The following is a 23,932-nucleotide window of genomic DNA, read 5'->3' on the forward strand; positions in this document are numbered from 1 at the left end:
ATGGGCCAGGAGGCCCATAGGAATGAAGGGGAAATTTGTGATTAGCAATTTGCTAATCGCAAATTATGAATATTTTCAAGGGTGCAGGGGTGTCTCAAAAACACCCTGCTGCACCCCTGAAAAAGACATGTGGGGGCATATGGCGCACATACATGCCCTAAGGGCATGTATGAGCGTCATATGGCACCTTTGGTTTTTTTGAAAATTGCTTTTTTAAAAGAATTCGCAACTTACCACCAACTTGAAGTTGGTGGTAATTTGCGAATCCTTATGGGCATTTTAGCATTATTTTTTCTTTGATACATTGCATTTAAGGAATCGCAAAATTTGCGATTCCTTAAGTGCAATCGCAAAATAAGGAATAGCAAACTTTGCGATTCCTTATTTTGCAGCAAAAATGTTACATACATACCATTTAGCAAATTAGCATTCGCAAAGGCGAATGCTAATTAGCTTGATACATATGGCCCTCAGTGATGCTATTCCATCTTGAAAACAAGATCTTAATTGCTATTTAGTAGCAATATAAAGACAATCCCGTTTATAAGACTTTGCTGCCTTTTGGTAGTACTGATCAATATATTAGTGACTCACAACCTATTTAAAAAATATGCAGAGGCGTCAAACTAGAGGCAGAAGGGTAGCAGCTGCTATTCATGAATTTCTTTTCGGTGCCATAGGCGTTGCTCTTAACGCTATTGGTTCCAGGGGTCTAGGTAGCAGCTTTAAGATCAGAGAGTAAACCGAATTCTTCGAGCCTTATTCACTTTCTATAGTTCCCACTCCTTACTAGTGATCTCTTAGCCCATACCCAGCAGAGAGTATTTGCCCTGTTGAATTAAAAATTGAATTATGTCACTACCTGGTGTGTTTGGTAAATCGACATCCATTAGTACATTTATTTTCCGGTCCATATTTCAATATCAAAGGCAATCATATGCAGTCCTTAATGACAGCAGAAAAACTTTCCAAAACCTGTCATCTCCTTTCGAGTTGCCCTTAATTTTATCTACCAAGGACAAGAGATGCAATTGAAATTCCCTGAAAATGTCAATATTACACCAGAAATTCTTGCCTACATCTTTCCATATTATTTACAGCTCATGTTATTGCCAAAATGTATATAATTCTTTGTTAATAAAATGTCTTCTCTCCAAAAGAAACCATACAGAAACACAATTCCTCACATATCTTAGTATGTATGTGGCATTTGGCCTGTGACAAAACATGTCTGAGTCATTTTTATTAGGTCTGGCCCTGGAGTCTGCTTTTGGTGGAATCTCAATATGTCTCCAGGATGCTCAAGTCCACCATTAGGTATAAGGGCCTGATTAGAAGTTTGGCGGTCCATCAGACTGCCAAACTTGCGTTGGAGGTGCGGTGGCAGTCAATGACCGCTGCACCAGTGGTCCGACCACCGCATTACGAGTACCGCAGTCGGAGAGCTTTGGGACGTCTGCAACCGTCAGGGATTCTTGATCCCTGGCAGTGGTGCGGTGGTCTGGGGAGCAATATGCATGACAGTGCCCCTGCGGCACCACCATGCATATTACAAGTTTCCCCACTGCCAGGCTTTTAATGGAGGTGAGCCTTCCATGAAAAGGCTGGCGGTGGGGAAACAAAGGAGGCCGTACAGGGCTGTCTGTTGCCTCTGTGCATGGGGGTGCAGGCAGGGAGGCACATGCTGTGCCCCCCTATGTGCATACACTCCTGTTATTGCACAGCATGGACTGCTCAGTCCATGCCGTGCAGGAAAGTGCATTGGCAGTTCTGTGGGGGTGCAGTTCTTAACTGCCACTCTGCGGGACCGCCATGCCATCCGCCTGCCAGATCACGAATTAACTTGTAACCTGGTGACGGTCTGGTTTGGCAGTGTGGAAGCAGGGCGGTGGCTTGACATCCCGCTACCACATCGCCAAACTTGTAATCAGGGCCCAAGTCTGTCAACACAATATTACACTTTAAGTGCATCTTACATTATTTAATTATTTGCCTATTGGGCGACATGGCCAAACCCTTGATATTTTTCCCCGCGTGTAATTTCTGTAAAAAAAATAATTACTTGTCTTTTTGTATGTTTTTTTTTCATATAAATTGTGGGCCTATCAATGTCAATGCAGCAACACAATTTGCCTCGAATATCATTGGAATGGACTAAATAGCAAACATTTACGTTCTGTAATAAATGCGAAACCATACAAGTAGGTTGGAATGCATGCCTCTTTACTAAAGCATGATCTCGCATCGCCATGGCTAATTTATAATTCCTCCACTTCATCACACTGTGAATTTTCACTTCCAAGTGCATGTGCGTGATTATAGCTTACAAACAAATCTGTATGAAGTGCTCCCACAAAGTTATATCACATGAAATGTCAGATTCATATTCTGGAGTGCTATAGACTCAGATAGGATGTTTTAAATTGTGTCTTTTTTTAACCCACAGATCCCTTGATATGTGGCAGTGCCTCATATGGGTTTGTGTGAATTGCATTACCTGTTAGGACATTTGTGCATGCTAGACACCGGCTTAGCATAAAAGTGTGCAGCAATATCATCAAAACACAATTAACAATGTGTTATTATAGTTTAGGTTCAACACCCTGCTGAAAGTCGTTTGACCTTATTTGGCACTAGAATATGGCTGAAGCATGCAGACATTACAGATGCCAGGTATCATATTGATCACTCCCAATGCACATTTTTTGTTTTTAAACTTGCCACAAGATACCATAAATAATAGTTCAGGTATCCTTGTAGGTCATTTCATCTCTCACTACACCCTCCCCTTCTTAAAAGAGCACTCTTGTGGTTCAAGGTTGAACCTACCCAGATACAGTCAGGTGAAGACCCGAGGATAAAGCATGCCACTGGAGTTTCCAGTGTCTGAGAGTCCTTTTAACAAAAAGGGAACCCCCATTTATAAAGTGCATGAGAGTCAACTTAAACCGGTTTTAGTGAGTCCTCTCTTTTGTGATTTATATTAAGGGAGTCACAAGTCAACTGTAGAGATGGGCTTTTCTAAATGTATGGCATGCTAACCATTTATTATATAATATACACAGTCTCAGAGCAACTCTCACTTAGGAACCACTCATAGTTCCTAGCTTTGATTTTCATAATTTATGTAGGATTCTAAGCTTGTGATCATTTGAGTTTAGCTTATACTGGGTGTGCTTCTCCTTGTTTTAAACAAAGCAAAGCTTTTCTGGACACCTAGGTATCAGAAGATGTTTCTATGTATTCCATGTTGGATTGGCTAGTGTTTTATTTTACCAATACAATGCTGTAAAACTTTTGTGGAATTGTAACAGTTTTTTTTTTGCGATTTTCAGCTTCCATAGTTATCACTAGCTAATGCTGTGCTTAAAGCTTTTGCTGCAAATTGGTTTGTCACTGTTCTAGCTCAAAGTGGGTGGCACTTTGCTATTCCTATGCCTAGAAATTTGAAAACAGACATTTGAGGTAGTCAGATTTAGAATGTTGCTGGTGTTGGAAATGCGCTCCATGAATAGGAACAGCTTTTCTCAAAACTTGGGATCTAGCCATAGTTGCTAGCACTGACGTTCACATATAATGTATAACTTAAATAGTTAAATCATGTAATTAATTTACCATTAGTTCCTATGGAGTGTTCCTTCATTTTCCTGTCTTTAGTGTTTTCTATGAGACTGTTTGTCACAGTATCTGTGAGCAGTCAGGTGTGGTATTTGAATTACCCAAATTCTAAGCTAAGGGTCACAACCAACTGTGTTCAACCATCTTTTGTGTTATATCTTTCGAAATGTAGTTTATGATTATCAATAGTATCACTCTTTTATGGTTGTGTATTTGTATTAGCATTTTCCTGCTTAAATTGAAAACCTCTCATTTAGTAGTAACTAGTCCCCATTTTCAAGTCACCGCCTTTGCCACTCACAATCTTCTACTAAAATGTACACCTACATGTGTAGAGATCTCTGTCACTGTGGCATATATCACAACCCGTAGGTTTGTGAATAGCATTTTGTAGTATATGGGTGTCGGAAAGTGGTTTATCAGTAGGGGCAAATGTATATCTGCCACTGGCAATAAGGCCACTAACACAGAAGAGTGCTCCGAATAGATCTTAGAAAAAATTACTCCCATGCTCAACCCTTGGTAGCTTGGCTGCGAGCAAGCTAACTTAACTTCAAAGACAGGTATGTAAAGCATTCAAAAACAGCAATTCAATACATAATTAAGACATAATGGACTATAAAAATCCAACATATATTTATAAAAATATGAATTGTTTTTCTCTTTAAAATGACACCAAAACAATAAAAGTCTAATGTAGGGAACCGGAGGTATGAATTTTCAAAGATTTAGCATTATCTAGCACATAGAAACTTAAAGCGCCTTATCTGGACATCTGGTCCCGATAGACCGGGTAAAAGTTTTTGGCCGACTGCAATGGAGCCCTGGGCGACTAACCTTCACGGTAGATCTCCGTTAAAGTTTTCACCCTCTGACTTAGAAACTTTTCTTGAGCTTTTCTTCCCAGGATCTATCGAAGCTCTCAGCCAGTTCAGATTCAGTGAGGGTACGCCGGATCGCCTTGTGATAAGTTCCCAGTCAAACTTATGGAAGTCTGACCTCCGGAGCATTCCAAGGATCACGGTTGAAGGCAGGTGGCTTGACTTTTGCGGGTGCCCCTGCTCACCTTTTCTTTGTTCGGACTTAGAAACTTTTATTGTGTTTTTTCTCGCTGGGTCCCTCGAAGCTCTTCAACAGGCCGGATTCGGTGAGGGTTCGCCGGCCTCAGATTTTGACTACTCCCGGTCAAACTCTGGATGTAGGTCCTACGGAGCTTTTCAGCTGGACAAACCTGACAGCAGGCAGTCTCGCGGTTGAAGGCTTGCAACCAGGCTGACCAGGCTGAGTGGGTCCACTTATGAAGCTTTTTTCCAAAGTTCTCCAAACTTCTGGAATTTCTTCTCGAAGTTCCCTAAAGGGTCCCACAGTGTCTCAACCTCTCTACAAAGGTCTGGAATCTCCAAGATGGCCCTTGAAAGTTGAAGACTTCAGCTCCCACAATCCACTTGGACAAAATCCTTACAAATCCACTGGTAGTTCTCCAGGTTGAGGTTTCTTGGTGGTGATGTTCCAGGTGAAATCTGTTAACCTGTAGCTTGCAGGGAGTCCACTATTTCGTACTTTTACAGCAGGTAGTCCACAGGGCTGTATTTCTAGATTTTGCAGAAGCTGCAATCTTCAGAGTAGAGGCCTTAGGAAACGCACATCAAACTTCTCAGCATTGCCTGTCTTGCTTTCTTAAGTTTCAAGCAGCAGACCTGAGAGGCTCTGCCCCTCTCAGATACTCATTCCAAGTTCTCTGGGTCAAGCAGGAGGTCACTCCTATCCAATGGTTTGTAGGGTACAGCCCAAAAGTATGACCACTTCCTGCAGAGTGTGGCACTATTTTGTCCCAGGGTGCCCCAATTCTTCCAAATTCATAATGGCTGATTTTCCAGAAAAGAGAGAAGAGCTGGCTAAACACACTCCTAGGATGGCTAATCTCCATAGTCTCTCCCCCATGCATCTGCTCGTTCCTTCCTTAAGCCTAGCATCTGGCTAGGTTCAAAAGAGTTGTAAATCACAGTGGTGTCTTCCCCTTCCCTTGAAGTCCATTGTTTACGAGTCCTCCTCCTGCTCAAGCATTTCTGTGTAATAGAACACTGCCCTCCCAGCACAGCAGGTTAACCCCAAGGGCTCTTTATCACCTCTTAAAATGAGCCTGGCTAATCCATTTAACTCTGACTAATCAGGAGAGACCACTGGAAGGCTGAATCTGGGCTAACAAACAAGAACTTCTTATAACTTCTTGTCTGTACATTTTAGGAGAACTTCAAAAACATTATATTGTTCAGTTTATTAATACCATTCTGGGACATCTTTGAAGTTTTTTTTAGCCTTCTCCTATCAAGAGCTAGTAGTTAATAACTTCTTGCCATGTTAACCTACGTGGCATGGGATTTGGAATGGGAAAATGGCTTGGACCATTTTTCCTGCACAAGGGCTTATAAAAACATTTTTTATAAGTACTCTGCCTATATCTACAAGGCCCCCACCCCTGGAACACCTAGGGGAGACATATTGCAGATCCTCCCTCCACAGTGCTCCTAGCACCAAAGTTGATTTTGGAAAGAACTTTATCACAATGTGGGGGGTTGAATTTCACTTAACCCGGGGCATATAAAAGTCATTTTATAAGGGTCCTCCTTTTAAATACTTGATCCCCTACCACTGGGACACCTAGGAAAGACCCTGGGGGCACTTAATATGCCCAAACAATGTAGGTTATCCATTTTTAAGTGCCCCAAACACCAAAGCAGAGTATGGGCACAATTTACATTTCTAAAACAGTCCTTCAACACAGGGCTACTTTTAAACTGACCTCAGGCACAGGGTGCACACATGCAAGTGCAGAAAGGGCTGCTGGCCTCTAAGCTGCCATGCCCTATTATATACTATGGGCTAAGAGGTAGTTTCAATCCCCCTGCCCTATTATTTACTAGGGCCTTTTTGGGTAGGTCATGCCAATCACAGTGGTACCCCAACCCATAGTGTAACCTAGTGTAAATAGGTGTTTTCACTTATTCTAAGTGTGTCTCTTTCAGCATAGCACTAGCCCTGCGCCTGGTTAGGCAGAGCCCTGGGTCAGTCAGAGTCAATTACCACCAGTGCCAATCAGCAAAAAGTTGCGGGGTGCCCAGGGCACAGGATGGTTTTCCAACAATGGGTATCAATACTGTAGTACTATTTTAAATACTAAAAAAATGCAGTTTCTTAATAGTCCCAATTGTACAGAATGTTAGATTGAGTGAAAATAATGGCGCCATACAGTTTCTGTAGAAAACTGTTTATATGCAAAACTATCTTGTGTGAGGGTTTGCAAGGTTGAAGATGGCACAGGAAACTTTCCGATGTTTGGAAAGATCATTACCCACGATCATCACAAAAACTCATGGGCAAAAAAAAGTGTTGCACACAATTAAGGTCACTTAAATTCTATTGCAACCACAGCACAAAACACAATTTGTAATAGAGCAACCTCATTTATATTGACTTTGCTTGCAAATAATTACACTGTATGTAATCTGATCACAGCCTTCCAAATGTACATTTTTACATATTTCCTGAACATTGGTTAATACACTTCAGGCCACATTTACTGACAAAAAGTGGAACAAACGTTGCTGCACTGGGTTGCCATGGAGGGAGAGAGCATCGCAGAGCCATATCTTCTAAGATATGAGGCAGCTGCTCTCTTCCCCACTGCTGGTCACAAACATTCTGCCTAATTCCATCCACTTACCTTTGTTCTATAGTTCCAATGATTTTGTGTGCTGTTCAGCATAGGTTTATTACATTAGGGGTACCCTGTCATCACAAAATACTATGCTTAGACTAACTTTAAAACTTTTTATCCATTGGATGAGTCCTGTACCTTGCAGCACATACAATGTGAAAAAAGTTAGGAGATGAAAAAAGCTTTCTCCATGTTAGCAGTGGTGGCTGCTATAATTGCTTAGTGGTGAGGCCAGGGAAGGAAATACAATCAAAGCTAAACACACAATTATAAATAAATAAAATTACACTTACCTGCTGCTCTGACAGCTGCCGCTTTGCATCTCTCCTCCGATCCCAGGCTCCTAGATGCCAATCCCTGCACTTTTCTCATGCTGAGAATGCTATTGCCAGCATGAGAGAAGTGCCAGGATTTGTCTGAGTGGCCTTGTTTGCCACTCAGAGAGTGCCTGGGGTGTTTTTCCAACTAAGCTGTGCAATACAGCTGGGTTGGAGAAACGTACATGTGCATGTCCGTTTGGGTAACCTAAAATGGCTGCCCAAACAGACATGCACAATTAAAAGTGCCCACAATTCTTCCACCTTCCACGTCTGCCGAATAGAATTGCCTGGCCCCACCCAGTAGAAGACTCGGGTTGTCAGCTCCTAGACAGGCAAAAATAAAATGAAAATAAAATGTTTTTATCATAATTTTAATTTCCCTCGTTTAGCTGGGGGCGGCACTCCTCCACCATTACAGAGGAACCGCCATGGCATTTTAGTAAATACCACAAAGAGGCATTAATATAGTCCAGTCTAGCCATTTTAGTAGACATGGCTTTGACTGGGGAACGTACACAGACCACCCATGGAATGCCTTCTATATGCAAACTAGCACAAAGTAATACAAAGTGCTATATGTCTTTACTTTTATGGCTACTTTCCAGTGCAAAAAAATATGAGCCGTAAAAACAAATAAGTTCTCAAAATTTTGCACCTGCTTGTGCCACTTTTTGTGACTTTGCACCAGTGCAGAGTGTTGATAAATCTGCCCCATCATTTTTAAACAATTCAAAAATTCGATTATATTCCTCGTCCCCATGTGAGGAGGATCTTTTTAATTATAGGATAATCACCGATGGATTGTATATGTTGCAATGTTTTTTTAATTTTACAGGAACAGATTGTATGTTGGGTCTCACAGGCCTGGCATAAAGATAAAGGGCTATATTTTGAGTTAGGTGGTCCAGTGGACTGCCAAACCCATGGTGGCGGTCTGACCACAGCCACACTGCGGGACCACCCACAGTATTACAACTGCAGCAGTTGGACAGCCTTAGACCGCCAGCACCGCTGGGATCAAGGATCCTGCTGGGCCAGCGTCCTTTCACTGGCAGAAATATACTGGCAGTGTCGTAGCTGGCACTTTCAAGCATATTCCTAGTTTCCATTACACCACCCTTATGGCTGTGAACCTGCCATAAAAGAGTGGTGGAATGGCAATTCAGGGCCACCTGCCGGATTAGAGCCTAGGGGTGCATGTTGGGGGGACATGTAGTTTCCCCCTGAATTTGTACCCCCCTTCCAGCACATGCCGTTAGACAACTTGCCAAACCAGAATTCAACTCCTAATCTGGCAGGGGGTCATACCATGGCTTTGGCGGTCCTACAGCAAATGGCGCATTGCACTGTCCACTGTAGGACTGCCAAAGTCTTAAAACTTAGGGGTATATTATCAAGGGGTTTTATCTCAGCTTTTTTGGCTTTAAAAGCCAAGAAAGCGGAGATAAAATTATCTCCCTATTACCAAGCTGTCGCTAACACCAGTTAGCGACAGCTAATAGGAGATAGCGACCATCATGGGCCCCACTTTGCATGTCAGTGATATTTATCACTAATGATATGCAAAGTGGGCGTGCCAAGATGTTAGCGACTGGAAACAGTCGCTAACATCGCTATCTCCTATTACCAACTTTTGGAGATATTTGCGCTAAGTGCGAATATCTCCAAAAGCTAACACCTGCCCTGAGCAGTTCTTAGCCATGTTATCCAATGGGAGGTGGATAACATGGCTAAGAGCATTTGCTCGATAATGCATGAATATCGCTGACTTTTCAGCGATATTCATGCAATGCGGGCATTTTTTATCGCATTTGCGATAAACCTTGCTAATAGCAAGGTTTATCTGCGATAAAAATCGCCGATGTGCGGCGATAATTTTTGTCTCTAAACAAGTTAGAGACAAAAATTATCGCTAGTTGTTGGTAATATGCCCCCTTATGCGTTAAAATGGAATTGCAGCGTAGAGACCCAACGCTGGAATATTCATCGCACCTTTATCGAATTTATGCGCTCACACAGCCCTTGGCCTCACGGGCCACATTCACACCCTATCATTTATTTATTTCCATGAAGGCCAGCTACAGCCAAGTTGTGTACGTCTGTGTACATATGCCCATGGTTGCAGGTTCACAGCGAGAACATAGAGAGTTACAGAGAGTAAACAATAATTGGTAACGGTAATTGTTTCATTTAGTATTCAGAGTATGCACTGTAACTCGTCAAAGTAATTCTTTTGTACGCCGCCACTTCTATTATTTATGTTTGAAGCAAGCACAATAGTATATTTTATTCCATTCCCAATGTGTGGCAGGGCGTACTTCTAGGAACCCTTTCAACGCTACATGAATTGCTTTGTTTAGCCTATCTTGAGACAGCATGGATTTTGTTCGTAAAAAGTTTTGATTTGTTTTGTAGACCTGCTCGCCGCTGCATCGCGTTTAATTTATCTCCAGACCTAGTTTCTTTAGTGCACCCATCACCATAATGGCAGCGCGGGAGAGTGAGGGAGATGCTGGCTTGAAAGGATAAATGTATTTTTGTTCCACAAAGAAACGCCATTCCTATAAAGTCACCGCAGGCGCTGAACTAAACATTGTTTTGAAAAACAAGAGCCCTTTCTTCTGCATCCAGGTTGCTGTGTTTCTCCCAGTTCTCACCATGGCAGATGGGAACCCATCACACTTCAGTATCAACTTCCAACCCAAGGCTGTGGCTAAATAAAAGGAAAATATATATCAAACGGGGAAACATTAATTCTCGGCAGAGTACCTTTTTATTTTGAAATGCGCTACTCTTCAAATATCAATACAGAGCTCTTCAGAGGTATCAAAAGTGAAAAGAAACAAGTATGAAATGCATAATTGTTTGCACAGTCATTCCTTTGAAATAACCTTTCTGCGTAGATAGATAAAACGAGTAGAAAAAGGTTAAGAAAGTGAATATATGTATTACTAATTTGTAATCTTCATTACTCAGAGCCAATGTTCTTCCTGCAATCCCTGACATCTAGGAGGTGGTCAGCCTCCATGAGGCTGTTTATGCTGGGAGTTATAATAGGGAAACAAAGCTTCCTTTTCTTAAAAAAATCATTCTTCTCTTTTTACTAGCTATATATACTCCTCCCACTTCCCTTTATCCCTACTTCCTCCATTCCAAAAATGACTATGTACCAAAGTAAACTAGATACACCATTTCCCACTCACAGAGGCTAAGCTGTGTGACATACTAGTACTGTGAGGAGGCAATGTTGATTTGTAGTGATAAAGATAACTGGTAAGTAATCCAGAAGTTACCTGCTCTTCTGTCTTCCTCACACCAGTCCTGACATTGTTAAGGATATAAACAAGGCATTCATAAGAAAAGCACCTCCCTAAAAGCAGGGTCCGAGATGAGATGCCAAACAAAAAGTATTTATTGGGGAAAACAACATTAACTGAAATATATTAACTTAGAAATGGTTGTTAATAATTCAAAAGCAGAAACACTCTTAGTAGAACCAAACAGATGTATCTGGTAGCAGGAAACAAAGGTTTGAGCCCAATTGGCAGAAGTATTATTCTCATGTAATGGAATGTCAAATTTTTCAGCCCTCAGGAATTTCAAGACAGTTAGACGCAGGTATCTATACTTTAAATCCACATGGCACTTTAGGTTCTGCCAGGACAATTTGTACATCCATGCATGGTGGATTAGTGGCAATGAGGGATGTGGGAACAGAGGGGAAAACTGGGCATATTAAGAGACTAGTGGCGTGGACATGTGCAGTGGTCACACCATTGGTGCACCCAAGGTCCCGTTTCGTGTTTATAGCGTAAATCAGTCCTCAATATAGAACCAAGCCATCCTGCACTTATTGCCACTATCACAGGTGCTTTTAGTCTATCTGATACTATACTGACTCGGGTGAAAAATACTTTTCATGGAGGACTGATAAATATGTAATCATTGCCTACACATTCTCAGGAAATCTTCAATCGTGTTCTGAAAGACTGTCTAGATTTTTTTTGTTATCACTTAAACATGGTTAAAAAGCTGGTCCAACTCTGACATTGCAGCTGCTACCACTTTAGGCTACTCTATCCACCGTGATAGAGGAGAGGGCAGATGGGGAGGATTGGAAATTAGCTTCCGAGGCTCACTTCAGTGCACTACTTTTGAAGTCCGTAATCTAAAAGGCGCAGAGTCTTCAGTTCTGCCTAAAATTAAACTAAACATGTTCTTTTCCTAGAGTCTTAATCTAGCGCCCTCCTGGACCCTATACTAATTGTGTACGTGCGTTTAGTGTTGCTCTCTCCCCACATGTGTTACAATACTCCAATTTCACCGTTTTAAGAGATCTTAACTGTCATATTGATAACACTCTTGATAAACTAGATGCAGAAAGTCTCACTGATCCTTTAGCGTTTTTTGAAATCTATCAGTGAGTAGTTGGCTCCACCAATACGCGGGCCGCACTCTGGACCCAATTTTTAACAACCACACTTCTTTTTGTCCTGACTCGCCAGAAGCAATGGCCTAGTCAGACCAAATGCTGCTTCCCTTTAACATATTAACAGAGGCTCACAAAGCCATCAATAGTCTCTCAGGAGCTAGGCCAAATTGTGTTCGCAAGTAGAGTAAAATTTCAAATGTTAACCTTAGCAGACTCTTATCCAGCTTTCCTCCACCTGTTTTAAGTGAGCTAACTAATGATCAGGCCTAGATTAGTGGTTGGATTACAGAAGACATACATGACTTGGCCTCATTTTTTGGAACCAGTTGCAAACACTCTGGGCCATCTGTGTCATGGCTCTCCTCACCCCAATCAAGGAGAGGTTATTTTGTAAACAACTTGAAAGAAAGTCGAGAGCCCAATATAGATCTCAAGAGAAGGCAAGGTACAAATTTGCTTTCAAGAAATATCATAAATTGATAAGAAACATCTTTTTTTTTACTTTACTTCTCAAATGGAGGGAGCTAATAACAAATATAAAAAGATAATTTCTTGCTCCTGTGTGAAAAATCCTCACAACTCCATGGATGCACCATATTTACAATACAAGGCTTCACAGCGCAAGGTCCCAGGATGTGTCAGAAATTATGATGAGTCTGTGGGACGGATACAGCAAGGCATCTGGCCCGAAAGTGGTGCATTGCTAGTTGGTCATAAAACTGATGCAACTACAGAAATGTGGTGACGCACCACTTTTGACTGATGCAAGTATCCTACATTATGGGTGCCAATGTGATACAGTAACAGAAGGTGAAAAAACTCACCTTGCACTTTATTACATTGGTTGTGGATGTCACGCATACAAGTGGGCAAAGTGTACTTATGTGTACCACTATGCCTATGTATGTGTGACATAAGTCATTAATGTTGTGTAATGTGTGATTTACTGTGTTACATACCTTATGTGTGCACTTGCCTGTTGAAGGGATGTGACTTGATTGCAAATTACACTGTTTCAAGTGTCTTCAGCTGGTCAAATTCCTCTGCAACAGCCAATGTGTCATTCCTAAAGCCTGGGTTTTAGGGGTGTAGGAATTTTAATGTATCTCAAGTGCAGCTCTCCACTTCCTGACGATGCGTGACTTTTGGAAAAAGTCATACATACCACTGCCTGAGATTTACAGTGGATTTTACGAATATATGCCTACCTTGCATATATTAATTCTAACGTGAAGCAGCCAATTCTGATGAAGGAAAAAATCAACGCATCCTGACGAAAAGTGACGCATCTGCCTAGATGTTACCCAAATTTGTAACATCCACCCATATATTATGACGCAAACCCATATCTTTATTTCTCAGCGTTACTTCCTCCACCCATGTGTGCTACATTCTACAGCACACATAGAAAGAGGAATACGCCCACAAGGATAGCTTTTGTGCAGGAAGGAATACCTTCCTGCACAAAACAATACTGCCCATATTGCACGCACTATGCACTATGATGCAAGGGTGCCTGTGTTGGCACAAGGCAGCACACAGTACACCAGCACAAGGAGAGAGTGGTAATTCTCAATATCTTTGTAATTATGGAATACTTCTGCTCTCTCCCTTTCACGCAAAGCAGCGAAGCAAGTTCCCTTGCTACGCCACGTTGCGTCAAAAATTAGGAAATGTCCCCCTATTTGTCTCTGTGACCAGAATGCTCAGGGATGTAAGAGTATATTACTTTCATAGATCGGACTTCAGTGTAAACTGTAGATGAAAACTTTGCTCTCTATGTCTCTTTTTTCTCACATTTACTATTTTTTCATTTTAATAATTAGTTGCTTTGCTTTGCTCTGAACGATCTACAAAAATGATTCCTTGCTGAATTCAGAATTGTATTTAGTGTTCAGAAATGTAAACTTCTTTTGGATCCAACCCGTGTGTTTTGCAATTGCACCTGTTCCCCTCGCATATCGGCAAGAAAGTAAATTGCAGAAATATTAGTGAAAACATTATTTTCTCTTCTCCCTATTTCTGAAAGGTGCGAAGAGGTTTAGGCAATTTTGATAAAAACACATACTTTCTTGCACAGACTTTTCCCCTTTTTCAAACATAGCTATTTTGCCAAATTTGTGCTTAATTCCAGGGCTCTGCTTAGTAAATCCCAATCCCTGGACACTTTTATTTCCCCAAAAACTTGGGGTAAACATGATGCATATTCGGTCTGGGTGACTATTGCAATAAACTTTTAAAGACTCGGGCTGTAACTGCCCCAACGATCAAACAAAGGGCTTTGCATTTTAGGGGGAAACGCTTAGCTCTCAAACGGTTCAATGCAACTTGCTTGTTCGTATATTTGGAACCTATACTGTTCATAGTCATTCGCTTCGAAAATTCCCAGTTGCTGTTTAGATTTAAAATAACCACCTCCTAGTCACTCGTTATGACAACATCCAATTTGCATTTAATTTGCACTTTCACTTGAAACATTTCCTGCCTGTTTATTGCATCTGGAAACATATAGTTCCTGTTCCTTCTCGCTGAAAACATCCTAAATCGTTTTATTCTCTACCTACTCATTCACAATAAAAGCATCACCTGTTAGATCCTTCAGTTACCTGATTATTCACTTAATACTGCACACCGGATTATTCACTCACTAAACTCTTAAAATGATATCTGTTCATTCACCCAATCATTCTTTTTGAAATATATCCTGCCTGATCATTTACTTTCTGCTAGTTCACTTTGAAAACGTGACGGATTGGTCCCTTCCATCTCAAAACATCCCCCTCCTGCTCATTTGCATTGAACACAATAGCCTTTTAGTCTCATAACATCATAGTTCATAAACGTCACCTGCTTAATGCGTCCCTTTCTTTTGCATTAAATAAAACCTATTCCACTGACATCCTGAAAAAATATCTTCCATTTTCTGCCTCACTAAATTCTTTCACAAAACAACCTTTTAGAAATTCCTGCTCGACCTAAATGTACAAGAAGGGGCAACAGTGTCTGCTTTCCATCAAAGATTGACATCTGAATTTCATTCTGGGTAGGAAAAATTGAAGAGTATATGAAACAATGAAGAAGAAATGCGAAGGCACGTAATAAAGTAAAGAGGATCAGGTGTGAACTTCAGCAAATGCATATGGACAGGTGCCCTCGGACAAGAATTGACAGGTAAAACATGGATATCTTGGGCTTGTTTTTATACCACTTTCAGCTTCCATTACTCAATACGGATTATTTGTCCTGGGTGGAAAATCATGTCTTGAAATGGTCTACAACATGCCCATCTTTGTGGTGCGCCATCAAGCAAGAGCATCACCACCTTCTAATGGATTAGCAAGAATCTCAACTGCCAATCCCCTCTGCTCCATTTATCATTGGAGAGCAATCAACAGTGCAACCAAAGGGGCCTGCAGAAACCATCACTTCTCTCACCCTAAACCAACACAATTGACTGAGGTAGGTACTCAAGCAAAGTGGTGCAATAAACGCTGAGATTGTGCTTAGCCCTGGGGAAACGGAGAAATATTTTTTTTAAATGGATTTATTTGTGAAGAGTATACTATTTCCTTGTCTACTGATAGTCGCAGTGAATTAAAATATTAATTTTCACTCCAGAAATGCTCCATTGCAAAACATGTCACATGTCACCTGTGATGCAAGCTAACTTTTACTCAAATTCACATTTTTCTTCTACCCACTACTAAATACTGCATGAAAAGGTGGGTGAGCCCACTTCAGCAAGTAGCTAGCTACACTATGAAAGACGTCATTTTGCTTTTTCACAAGGAGCAATGCCTGCTTTTTGAGACTAAAACATTTGTTTGCTTTATTTCCAATGTTTACTTTTTAATATTGGTGAGGACATGGCAGCTTCAGGAACAATGGGGCATATTACCAAGGGCCTTATCGCCGCTTTAGCAGGAATTTTTCCCGCTAAAGCGGCGATAATTTTATCGCCCTATTACCTAGCTGTCGCTAACACCAGTTAGTGACAGCTAGTAGGAGATAGCGATCATCTTGGGGCCCACTTTGCATGTCAGCGATATTTATCGCTAATGACATGCAAAGTGGGCGTGCCAAGATGTTAGCGACTGTAAACAGTACCTAACATCGCTATCTCCTATTACCTACAAAGGCGTACTTTTGGAAATATTCGCGCTAAGAGCGAATATCTCCAAAAGCTAACGCCTGCCCAGAGCAGTTCTTAGCCATGTTATCCAATGGTAGGTGGATAACATGGCTAAGAGCATTAGCTCGGTAATGCATGAATATCGCTGACTTTTCAGCGATATTCATGCATTTCGGCAGATTTGTATCGCTTTTGAGATAAACCTTGATAATAGCAAGGTTTATCTGCGATAAAAATCGGCGGAGCTCGGAGATAATAATATTGCCGCTAACCGTGTTAAGCGATAATTATCGCTTAATCTTGATAATATGCCCCAATGTTTTAAAAAACCACATCTGAAGAAAAAAAATGACAAAGCCAAAAGTCTGGCAGCCAACACCAGACCGTTTGACTTTGCCAATGTTCTTTTTTAAAATAAAGGTGAGATGTCCTGTTTGCAAGGAATATAAGCCATACTGAAGAGAACATTGGCAGCCCATCAAGAAATGGAAGCACCCATTGATCTCTGCACAGTGGCTCACTGATTAAACTTGTACATTGCAGTGAACAAATTTGCAAATTGCATTTTCTATTCTCTTCATATCAATAAGGAAAATCCCAATGGGTGTGACTGCCATTGATAACTGTACACCAGTGGCAGGGCCCAGCAAATATTCCACTTGAAGTCCAGAATAGTACATCAAAATGTAAGGAGCAATGCCTGTCCTTTTCATACCTTGCAAGACGCAGCTTGGAAATGACAGAATTAAAAACTCGTGTAGAAGAAAGTAGCCTATTTTAAAGACTGTCGTTGAAAGGCATGTGGACATTGAGTGTAAATACTTATTTCAGTCCAGTTTCCAAATAAATGGTCAAAAGGGATTCCTGGAGCTTATATTAAAACGTATATAGCATTCCAAGACCCTGGGGTCCTACAATTGTATAGCTAACAAGGCCTACCATACTGGGAATGCGTTATGTCCGTTAATAAACTTAGAGTCACATTTGCTTCAGGCCTTTTCCAAAAATACAAATAGCAGTTGATAACTGTCATAGTCTCTGGAATTAATACTTCATACTGAGCAAATGCGTCTATGACTTGGCTGCAAGATGGCCGCCTCTGTTGGAACATCTGAAGGACATTTCGTTTTGTTCTATAGTTTGAAAGCGTCATCTTGGAAAACCTGCTTTTGATAGCACGTGAGCAGGTGAAGAAAACCACTTTTCATCTCAGAGAGCAGCATAAAATTATGGATTCCCAAGGATGGGGAGTACTTTGATTATTTTCCTCACTGACCTTTCTCTTTCACAATGAAAAGCTTTCATGAGAGGTTTGATATTGTTCCACCAAAGCAGCTAAAAATAACAACATTTGCTAGAATTGCACCGTTTCATTACTAATATTATTTGCTTTCAGTCTAGACAGGAGCTCAACAAGAAAACGAATAGGAATTTATAAAGGAACTGAGGGAGGGTTTGAGGGCCTTACTGTTGTCTCTAGTTATAAAGAGGCAGCAACATCCCTGTCAGTAATATTGCAGCACCTCTGTTAGTGATTAGAGGAGGTGCTGCAAAATTAAGCCTTCCTCACAGGGTATTTGTGAATGTATTGATATCTACTTTGCAGAGGTTAAGAGCTGAGCACGGCTTAAATGCCAACCTTCTAACTAAAAGCCAGTCTAATAAACATGCATCGTAACCTAACATGGTAAGAACCTGGAAACGTGGATATTTTTGCTTATGAAAAATACACAAATGTCTTAGAGAAGAATATTTTTTTCAGAGTTTACACCTATATATAATCAAAATCTAATAAATGTAATTAACATATTGTAAAATTAAGTGAGGCGACCCTGTTATAATAACCACCTCTGAGTGGAAATATTTGTCAAGCTGTGTCAATTTTTTTTCTTGATGTGCAAGGAAATAGTTTGCTTTTCCAAACTCTTCCCCATCCCCTCATTGAAATTCCTCCTGATGAATTACAAATGGTTTCTACAGGATTCCAGTTGCCACCACAAGGGTTTTACAGACTGAACTGCAATGAGGATAATTACATTTTAATCTAGTTGTCAATTCATCTAATTATTGGTATCCAACGTGTTGTTGGCTTCAGTTGGTGTTTTTTTGAACCACCAGCATCTAGCATATATTTTTTTGTCCCTGCACATATTTCACCCAATGTTCAAAATCACATATTTTGAGTCTGAATCCAGTAGAAACTGGTCACATTGATCATCTACCATTCCATAATCTACAATGTTCACCAGCAACGGTCAAGTTTGACATCGTTTTTTTTTTTTTTCTTTAGTCCTCATTTATTAAATATGCTCTGAATTCAGGAAGACCAAACCTGGCCATATCTGAAGGGGGTAAAAAGGCAGCCGGTCTCTCCACTAGGGAGGAAGGAGGGATATATCCCAGGTCTGCACAAATACCTCCCGGCTGGTAAGTATCGCTGGCTACTCTGAAACAGGTGCTGAAAAAAAGGTGACCCCAGCACAAAAGCAGCCTGTATAGCATATAGTTATTCATTGGACCATAAGGTTTCAGAATAAATGTAAACATACTTCGTGCAAAGACCAAAGAAGGGAAATAGACAAAATTTAGGGAGAGAAAAAGGCAAAAGGGAACCAAAGAGAAAGAAAGATGCAGAGGGGGGAAGTGGTGAAAAACCTGTGCCCAATGCGATAGGCTGGAGACACCGAAGATCAAATCCTATGTGAGGGACACTAAACATTTCCTCAACATACTAACAGAGATTGAATACTGTCCTACTAAGGAGATAATGATCTGCCTTGACGTAGAAGCTCTGTACACAAGCATACCACAAGAGGAGAGTATTCAGGTCATACCGACTATACTAAGGAGACAAGAGTGGTCATGGATGGCACAGGTTGGACTGATTGTTGACCTTATGCGAATTGCCCTCACTGAACACTTTTTCAAAATCGAGGACCAACTGTATCTGCAAGTCCATGGGGCTTCCATGGGCAATACCTTTGCTCCCAGTATTGCCTCTGTCTATATGGGTCATCTAGAGGACGAAAACATCTGGTCCAATAACCCCTTCTGTAACAACATACAACAATGGCTCAGATATATAGACAACATTTTTGTCATCTGGAATGAAGATCAAGCTAGCATTACTGAATTTATGAGGTGGATCAATAATGGCAATCCCTACCTGAGATTCACCAGCACCAGTAACAACCGGTGTGTCTCCTTCCTGGATATTATAGAGTAAACTGTACAAGAAACCTACAGACCAGAATAGCCTGTTACACTTCGATAGTGCACACCCTCACTCTCTAAGAGAGAATCTCTCCATAGGACAGTACCTGAGGATACGGAGAAACTGCTCTAACTGGTAGGGCTACAATGAAGAAGCCAGAAATCTCACCATGAGATTGGAGGAAAAGGAATACCGTCAGAAGGTTATCGGATAAGCCAAGTAAAGATCACGCAATACACCACGAGAAGCGTTGCTAGAAACCAACATTAAGATTGAGACCAAAATACTCATGTGTTACCACACACAGTTCGTCTTCTAATAACATAAAGAAAATCATTAACAGAAATCGGCGTATTCTCACTTCCAACAAACTTTCATTTGAGAAACCCATGTTCTCTTTCAGGGGGAATCGGAGCATCAGGAATACACTTGTGCACACGGATAACTGGGAACACACACGTGAGAGTCAACTGACATTATGGAACCAACCACCTGTGAAGGGTCACTTTCCCTGTGAAAGTTGTGTAGTGTATCCCTTCTCGAAGCACACTACCAGCATTAACCTTGGTCTCAGGTCTGATTGGGAACAAAGAGTTCACACCAACTGCAATACGTCTAATGTGGTATACATGATTAAATGCCATGTGACTCTATGTATGTTGGGATGACAACAAGAAAAATCAAGCTACGGATTGGTGAAGACAGAAGCACCAACCGGCGGAGAATGACAGTGACCAAACTGACGGCTCATTATGTTGAAATGAATCACAGTGACCAAGACATACAATGGACCATAATTGAAAAAGTCAGCGAAGGCCACAATTAACCACCCTCCCAGGACCACTCCAAAAATCGCAAGAGTTAAGCTCACCTTAATCTCTTGGTCCATGATATCTGAGATGATCTTACCCACTCGCTGCCAGTAAAGCTGGATTGAGGGACACTGCCAAAACATTGGGCCTGATTTGCGTTGTTTTCTCCACATTTTGTACATTTCTTCACTGCTCGACTCCCCAGATTCGATAATTTCTGTGGCGCCCAGTAGGCCTTGTGGACGGTAAAAATATGTTTTTTCCTTAATGGAGCAGGTTTCATGTATAACCACAATAGAGACATTGATACTTGCCCTAGGGATTCAAGGCCTTGGTCCAGCAGTTCCCTTCTCCAGATCTCTGTAAATGGGTTTTGTATTTCTTCTCCATTTTGGATTAGCATTCAATACCACTCTGCAACTTCTTTTCGTAAAAGAGGGAGTGAGTAGATCCTAGACACTAAGTCCATGTTCCCCTTGCCCTCCTTCCCCAACGTTTTAACCCAACTTAAGAGTTGATAGTGCGTAAATTTAGAGACAGAGTTTTCAGAGATCTCTGAAAAGCTTTGCCATGAGATTAGTTTAACCTCTTCGATGCTCATGACAAGCTCAGCTCGTCATGAGGTATACCTTTAGGGTGCTCATGATGAGCTGAGCTTGTCATGACCACACCCATTTACATTATGACCCAGCACAGCAGAGGAATATCTAGAGCAGCCAAGGTGTGAGTTGCCCCCACCTGAAAAAGCCACAACCCCATAACGGAATGCAAGAGCATTAAGTAAACAGGCCGGAGTGACTGGACAGTGCCAAATAGATGCAATGTTGCTGTAGTAAGGAATTTGTAGAGCCAATCTCACTTGACATAGTTATTTCTTACTTTGGAACTAAAGCATGTTTGTCTGCCTGCAATCATTTTCAAAACTGAAGGCAGAAAAAAAGAGTAGATGGAATGGAAATTGTAAAAACATGGACACACATATGGAACAATATCATGAAAGAGTGCGCTGGCTCAGAGCAGAGGTCTACAGAGTATATATATAAGGCTGACATTCTCTGAGTTGGTGCATAAACTGCAGTCAGCACAGTCCAGAGACTGGGAGAGTCAACCAAATGTCTGAGCTTTTCTGTCTCCAGTTCACGCTTTAATTCTGGAATTAAGGGCCAGATGTACGTTGGCCATGGGTAGTGATTTCCAAACAGCGATTGTTACCAAATCGCTATATGGTAATCACTATTTGATACGTTTAAAACACATCCAGGGTAAAATTGTGATTCATAGGAGAAGTATCGCAAATTAGGGATTTCTTATGACTGAATCGGGAAAGTCATGTTTGGGAGCAGCCTGATGACCTCACAAATGAGAAAGTCACTAAATACAGGCTGCTCTCAGCGTTCTGTAACACAGTGGAAGTGAGGGAGTGCTGGGGAAGTGTCATTGGAGGCTTTGGTATACTTCTGTTCACAATCAAAAAAAGGAGATGTCCAGAGAAGATGCAGAGAAGGATGTAGGTGGAAGAAACAGCAAAATAAAATTTGCTGAAAAAGAGCTGGAATTCTTAACCAATTAATGCATTTCCCACAATGAAGACCTTTTCAGGAAGAGCTCTTTCAATGTCTCAGAATCCCAGAAAAACAAACATTGGATGGACATATTGGACAAAAGAAATTCCCTTGGAGTCACACAGCGTACCATACCAGAAATACATAAAAGGTGGCATGTTTTGCACTCCCTGACAAAGGAGAAGGTGGCTAATCGTCTGGGAGGATCACAGCAATCAACTCCAATGGAAATTCTGAAAGAGTCCACTCTACAGCCAGAGAGTGTTGTACGTTTATGCAATATAGATACTTCCAAACCTCCACCTTTGACCATCGGTTAAAATTCCCACAACGTTTTTAAGTAGCATCATGTTTAAGTACTTCTTTATTGTTGCAATTTACATATTTCTAGGCTGAAACCTTTATATTAATGCAATTTCTGCCCTTGAAACTCATGGAGTAGTAGCACAAATATTGAAGTTGAAAGATTGATATAAAACCTTATCAGACTTAATGTACAGTGCAGAATTAGGTCTTAAGCAACAGTATGAACAAAAAATAAAATATATTTCATACACTTTAATCATTTTAAGTAAACCAAACTCAGAACAGTATTATACATATATAGATTCCCAGAGAGAACATGAAAGTGAGCAAGAGGCAACTCCACAAAGTCCATCTGACTCTGAAGGAACCTGGAGAAATACCAGCAACACGGACCGAAGAACTCCCATTCAGATGTAGAGTTGCTGTTTCGGAAAAAACTCCTACCCCAGGGTTTGTGATGAGCTCAATTTTGAGGGTTATGCGGCATTGTCTCTCAGCTAGTACAGCTCGAAATGCCAGACTCCGTGAAGATGAGGACATTGGTGGGAATGCGCAATTGTTTGAGGATTTAGAGGCCTCAATGCTCTCTGTTGAGTGCCTTTGGAATAAAAATATAAAAAAGCATCAATGGGAAGTTTTTTAAATTAAATAATTCAATGTCACAATTGGTAGATGGACAAGATAATGTTTTACCAGTCTGTAGAAGAAGGACAATTGATGGTTAATCAGAATATAGAAAAGCTGACTGGTACTGGCAATACTTTAGCAAAAACCTTGCAACAAGACCATGTCACTCAAAGGCACAAACTACACAAGAAAATGGTGTGTTTTGACACATTTAGCCAATCTGTTAACAATCTGGTACAGGCTGCGACATTATCCCGGAGAACTGTAACTATGCAAACTGAGATGGACCAGTATTGTAGGGATGTGGCAAGTGATTTGGTGCAAGAGACATCCACATTGGAATATGTGCAAACCAGCAATATACAAGGACAAGTTGATTATGGGGTAAAAGAAAGGGATGAGGATTCAAGCCTAAGTAGCCTCTCTGTGCTTGAGGTTGTAAATCTAAGGTGCACACACCGACATACATCTGGCACAGATGAGACAGGGGCTGCACAGGCTTAGGCTACTGAGAGAAGCAATACAACCAGAGACAGAGAAAAACACTACATACATGGTATTATTATGTTTTCTTATTAATTGATTATCTTGTGGGTGACACTGAAGATTTGTTAAGGCTGAATGCCACTGATTTGTTCTGAACCCTAAAAAATAACAACCTGTGTAAGAGGAAATACTTTTTGGTCATATAATAAAAAACATGTTGTCTATGGTATCATTCGATTACATCGGACTTACCTTAGAAATAATTTGCTGTAATGTCTGTGCAACTTGCCCTGCCCTTTCTTCTGCAGCATGAGAGGTATCCTGTTGCAGTGTGGTTGTGTATTTCCATCCTCTGGATCCGAATCTGAATAAATGTTCAATTTGGGAAGACCCCCTACTCATAGCAATGTTATGTAACTTTTAGAAATGGGGTCTCTAGTTGGCACAGGTTTGCACCCTGTCCAATAAGGGACCCTCACACTGGTCAGGGTAGGTAAGTTACACGACTAAGACAACCCCTGCTCACCCCATTGGTAGCTTGGCACAGAGCAGTCAGGCTTATCACAGAGGCAGTAACACAGTGAAAACAATACAAAAGTACTCCATCTAGTTTAGAAAAATAGCCAGTATTTATCTGGGTAAAACAAGAAATGACAAAAATCCAACATACACAAGTCAAGATATGAACTTTCAAAGATTAAATAAAGT

The sequence above is a fragment of the Lissotriton helveticus genome, chromosome 4_1 (assembly GCF_964261635.1).
Source record: "Lissotriton helveticus chromosome 4_1, aLisHel1.1, whole genome shotgun sequence".
Classification (NCBI taxonomy): domain Eukaryota; kingdom Metazoa; phylum Chordata; class Amphibia; order Caudata; family Salamandridae; genus Lissotriton; species Lissotriton helveticus.